The sequence below is a fragment of the Rhinichthys klamathensis genome, unplaced genomic scaffold (genome assembly GCF_029890125.1).
Source record: "Rhinichthys klamathensis goyatoka isolate OS25496 unplaced genomic scaffold, OSU_Roscu_1.1 h1tg000011l_1, whole genome shotgun sequence".
Taxonomy (NCBI): Eukaryota; Metazoa; Chordata; class Actinopteri; order Cypriniformes; family Leuciscidae; genus Rhinichthys; species Rhinichthys klamathensis.
Window position 1 is genome coordinate 3,251,297 of NW_026606564.1, and position 6,000 is coordinate 3,257,296.

Here is a 6,000-nt window from a genome sequence, read left to right on the forward strand (position 1 = left end):
CTAGCATCAACAACAAGACGCAGGATCTTGTTACCCTTCTCAGGGAACAGGAAACTGGGTTGCATTCGCAACCTGAGATGGTTTGTCTGCAGTGTATTGTTTCAGTGAGTTATACGTATATTACATTTTTTTTTTCTTCAGAATCCAGCCTTGAGGTCATGAACGCATGAACTAACAGTTCTGCATTTGTCATTGAATATACTATATATATATAAATTAACTAAATTAATAACTTTTTTTCAACAAAAATTAGCCATCACTGAACTTACTTAAACTGGATTATGACACTATTTTCTTCTAGATCTGCTGTACAGCCGAAACAAACTTTGTTGCATTTTTTTCCTGTTATCACTGTAAAGCTGTTTTGAAACAATCTGTATTGTAAAAAGTGCTATATAAATAAAGGTAAAAAAAAACCTGTTTGTCATCTTGCACTTATATGCATGGACTGCATAATCTGGTAATAAAACTGTCTTATGTTGTCTTAAGAGGCAGCATAATCAAGTTGTGACCATTTGAAACAAGCTTATACCCATGATATCTTAAATTGGTGCATATCCAGGTAGTTCACTATGTTTCGGAAAAGAGCTAGAGTCTTTTCTGTCAGGTCTTGTGAGATGGCCACAGGCACTGGGGTTAGAGAAACAGAGAGCGCTTGGAAAACCAACACAGCGGGGCATCTGAACAGCTGTGCCCCCATTACTCTCACTGCCCACATGACCACACCACAGAACACATAGGATGTGATTACTATTGACCTGAGCAGAAGAAGAAGAAAAAAAAGACAACACCATCCATACCCCCCGGGGGACTTTTAGAGCTGTGTTGGCCTCATGATTACAGCACTGAGTGTGTTTTGTGTGTGTGTGTGTGTGTGTGTGTGTGTGTGTGTGTGTGTGTGTGTGTGTGTGTGTGTGTGTGTGGAACTACACACTGACCTCTCTGCCATCCATCTCTATTACTGGCACAAATAACACAGCACTGCAGGACACAGTGTTGTTCAGTTCTTTCTCATTGCTCTTGTCCTTAACCGCAAACTTCAGAAGTTTCAGCTTCATTTAAAGGCAGAATTCAAAATGTCCTTTATTCTCCATAATGTCACTACTTCCATGGAACGCAAAAGAAGATATTAAGCAGAATGTTCATGCTGCTCTTTTCTATTTACAATATAAGTGAACAGGGGCATTCACACAGATATTCAGTTAGAGTGCGTAGATAGACACGTTGCCTCATCGATGACAATTCAATGTTAGCTTTGTGTGAGGTTCAGCTTAAGGATGTACAATAACGTACAAGATTTATGGGCTACTTCATCTCAGTCACCCTAAAGATCTATGATCAACTCCCTGTCAGCCCCCTTAAAAATCTGTGATGTGTGTAGTAAATTATATTAGGTTATTGTACGCTCCTTCCTTTTGTGAATGATGTTCAGCACAGACACATTTGCACTTTTGCCATATCTCATTTCTTATCCGAACGCTATCCTTTCCAGCAAAATAAAAATTGTTTAAACCAAATACGAAACTGTTAAGGTTATATATATGTCAGTTGAGCTGACAAACACTTTATTTATTATGATTTTAAAATGATATAAAAATGTTTATCATTTATGTATATTTAAAATATTTTTCAATTTTAACATTTGTTTATTATTAAATATTATTATTTAAATGCTATTATTTAAAATAATATTAAACATTTAAAATCTGAATGAAATCAAAATGTATTTTTAGGACTGTATATACACTCACCTAAAGGATTATTAGGAACACCTGTTCAATTTCACATTAATGCAATTATCTAATCAACCAATCACATGGCAGTTGCTTCAATGCATTTAGGGGTGTGGTCCTGGTCAAGACAATCTCCTGAACTCCAAACTGAATGTCAGAATGGGAAAGAAAGGTGATTTAAGCAATTTTGAGCGTGGCTTGGTTGTTGGTGCCAGACGGGCCGGTCTGAGTATTTCACAATCTGCTCAGTTACTGGGATTTTCATGCACAACCATTTCTAGGGTTTACAAAGAATGGTGTGAAAAGGGAAAAACATCCAGTATGTGGCAGTCCTGTGGGCGAAAATGCCTTGTTGATGCTAGAGGTCAGAGGAGAATGGGCCGACTGATTCAAGCTGATAGAAGAGCAACTTTGACTGAAATAACCACTCGTTACAACCGAGGTATGCAGCAAAGCATTTGTGAAGCCACAACACGCACAACCTTGAGGCGGATGGGCTACAACAGCAGAAGACCCCACCGGGTACCACTCATCTCCACTACAAATAGGAAAAAGAGGCTACAATTTGTAAGAGCTCACCAAAATTGGACAGTTGAAGACTGGAAAAATGTTGCCTGGTCTGATGAGTCTCGATTTCTGTTGAGACATTCAGATGGTAGAGTCAGAATTTGGCATAAACAGAATGAGAACATGGATCCATCATGCCTTGTTACCACTGTGCAGGCTGGTGGTGGTGGTGTAATGGTGTGGGGGATGTTTTCTTGGCACACTTTAGGCCCCTTAGTGCCAATTGGGCCACGGCCTACCTGAGCATTGTTTCTGACCATGTCCATCCCTTTATGGCCACCATGTACTCATCCTCTGATGGCTACTTCCAGCAGGATAATGCACCATGTCACAAAGCTCGAATCATTTCAAATTGGTTTCTTGAACATGACAATGAGTTCACTGTACTAAAATGGCCCCCACAGTCACCAGATCTCAACCCAATAGAGCATCTTTGAGATGTGGTGGAACGGGAGCTTCGTGCCCTGGATGTGCATCCCACAAATCTCCATCAACTGCAAGATGCTGCTATCCTATCAATATGGGCCAACATTTCTAAAGAATGCTTTCAGCACCTTGTTGAATCAATGCAACGTAGAATTAAGGCAGTTCTACCAGAAAGACTCGGGAGATAAGATACTGTACAATGATGCATTTTATTAACAGCCCAGCAAGCCATATACGCAATAAGTTCTTTTGGCGTAGGCCCCGTCCATAACTCGCGATCCGAGGGTACGGATTCTGCATATCCTGCCTGAAGATGAAGGCAGGGGCGCAGCCGACCCCCCCTTGGGGTTTTGGAAGGGACTGACCTGGTGGTGGTGGAAAGGATGGAGCGAAGACCGTCTTGGTGGAGGTGGGGAGGATGTTGGAAAAAAGTAAAAACGTCAGCATCTGCGAACTCAGACGAGTGTAAGTAAGGATCTTTTGTACTTCACGTATTAGAATGCGATTGGATAGATGAGAAGGTAATACATGACGTAACAATTGAGTCTTCCTGGCGGAACTTACGCTACGCTTTCATTTCTGAAGGCCAAAGGGGGTCAAACACAGTATTAGTATGGTGTTACTAATAATCCTTTAGGTGAGTGTATATATATACCTCATAATTTGTAATCAAAATATCATAATTTGTTAGGATTTAAGCAGACGTACGCACTTTTCCTTGTGGCAGAAAGTCGGAGGAATACTGCAGGTATTTGGAAATCTAAGCACTTCTTGCCGGTCGCCATTTTCACGTAAAGGATTTGGATGTTGACTGGTGATCTTGACTGGTGATAATTTGCGATTTATAACTTGGATGCATGTTTTTTTTTTGTGCATACGTTTGTTCTCTAAATCACATGTAGGCCTATTCACATTTGAAAAATGATCATAAGATCAAATGTAGGACGGTTTCTATGCAACATTTTATAAATTAGCCCCCCCCCCCCCCCCCCCCCCTTCTGACAGCAACAGTGTCGGCCCAGATCCAGCCCACATCTGGCCGACACTATGTTGCGGTCTGGGCTGCGTTTAAATAATATCCTGCCTAACATTTTTTTTCTTGTTCAATAAGGCAGTTCACAACACACACAAGTAATGTACTGTAACCTCTGTTTAATGCCAACTTAAAAATATTGTCTAATGATCAAGATTCAAACGTGCATTCTCTTGCCGACATAATAAAGGCAAAGAGCTCTCTTCCGAGTCACAGTTACTCGCTTTTAAGTAAGGGATTGAGCACATCTAAAGGTGAAATCCTGGAATCGCTCCAGGCTACTTTTATGATACTTTTATAAGTACTTTTTGTACTTATTTTTTTTAGCTTGACAGTAGCCTTTACTACTTACTTTCATTATATGGAAACTTAAGAAGCATCTTTGACTAAAGAAGCACAGAGCATATATTCTGCAAACCTTTAAATAATAAGAAACATGTAGCCAGATATATCAACATTTAAACCTTTGAGATATTTGACTTTGTTGATGGTCAGTTTCATGCATATCCAATTTCCCTTCCACAGTTTCTCCCTTCATCTTTCACTTTTAAAGCAATAAAGCTCAACTAAGGGCTTGAAAACCTCTATTGAGCCTTTTTGTGCTGAATCTCCAATTTTCACCTTTGAGAGCGGAGCAGGTTTTCCATCTCTATTAAATGAATGGAGAGTAAAGACCTGAGGTGCATCCACAGATCAAATGCATCGACGTGCTGACTCAGACGCAGGACGCTCGGAGACGCTGCAACTCTTTAGCATGCCAGTGTGGATCAATAGAGCAAAGCTTGTGATTCAGGACGGCGCCGTGCCGTGCCAACAAATTGGGATGCTTCTACTTCATCTTTTGATCAACATTTCACTCTGATGAAGATCAGTGCCAAATCAGTTCAGAGCAACATGTTGACAACACGCGTCTCCCAGAGCGAGCTCACTTCCGAGAATGATTAGAAAATGTCACTTGGTTTCAACTGTGTGGATTGATGGGCTCACAAACTTCTGCAGTCAGAATGTACTGTAAATTGAAATTAATCGAAAGTGGCATTTATAATGTTTCGATTCCTATTTCAAATAAATGCTGTTCTTTCGACCTTTCTGTTCACCAAAGAAAAAATAAGGATCGTGGTTTACACAAAAATATTAAGCAGCACAACTGTTTTCAACTTTGATAATAATAATAATAATAATAAATGTTTATTGAGCACCAAAAAAGCATATTAGAATGAATTCTGAAGGAGCATGTGACACTGAAGACTGGAGTAATGATGCTGAAAATAAATAACATTTTAAAATATATTGGAATAGAAAAAAATATATTTTAAATTGTAATAATATTTTACATTATTACGTATTTTACTGTATTTTTGACTAAATAAATGCAGCCTTGGTGAGCAAAAGCGACGTCTTTTGGGATTGCCCCCCCCCCCCCCCCCCCCCCCCAGAGCCAGGACATTTTTTAATATAACTCCGATTGTATTCGTCTGAAAGAAGAATGTCATTAACACCTTGGGCGACTTGTGGGATGATTAAATCATGGGCTAATTTTCATTTTTAGGTGAACTATCCCTTTAAGAAATTAGATAATAAAATGTATTTTGAGATTTACTTTTACAAAAGCAGAGCCAAAGAAAAAAAAGGAGATTAATCCATGTGTCTTTTCAATGGCTAATAGTACAGAAATACTCTTATTGTCTATTTTTGGTGCTTTTACGAATTAAAGTCCACTAATGGCATCCTTGATGAAATACAGCCCAAGGAAGCGTGCATTTGTACTGTGAATTTAGCCTGTCTGAGCATGGAGAGATTAACACAGCTCAGTGGTCTCAGCGTGTCAGGTCTAAGTGCGAATCTCACTAAAGACAAAGCAGCCAGCTGGAGCCGCAGCCCCGTGTGTAATTCCTTGCAGTATTCCAGCGTGTGGCATACTGAATAAACCCAAAGAAGTGGAAAGCCAAGCGTAAGGCGATGCATTAGATCAACATGATTGCTGCCCTCTCTAGGGCAAATTGATATGGTTTTTAAATCAGTTTTATATCACATAGCAACCGACTCGGTCTAATTGTGACAGATCGCCCATGCTAGCCATACGTAACATCATATGACTCTAATTCCCTTGCTAACAATGTGTGTGTGTGTGCTGTAAGTGGAAAATGTTGATGCTAATTTGTGCTAATTATAAAAGCAGAACCATGCTGAAAAATAGATGAGTGGTTTCCTCAAGGGAAGCTTTCTATAAATGTTGTACAC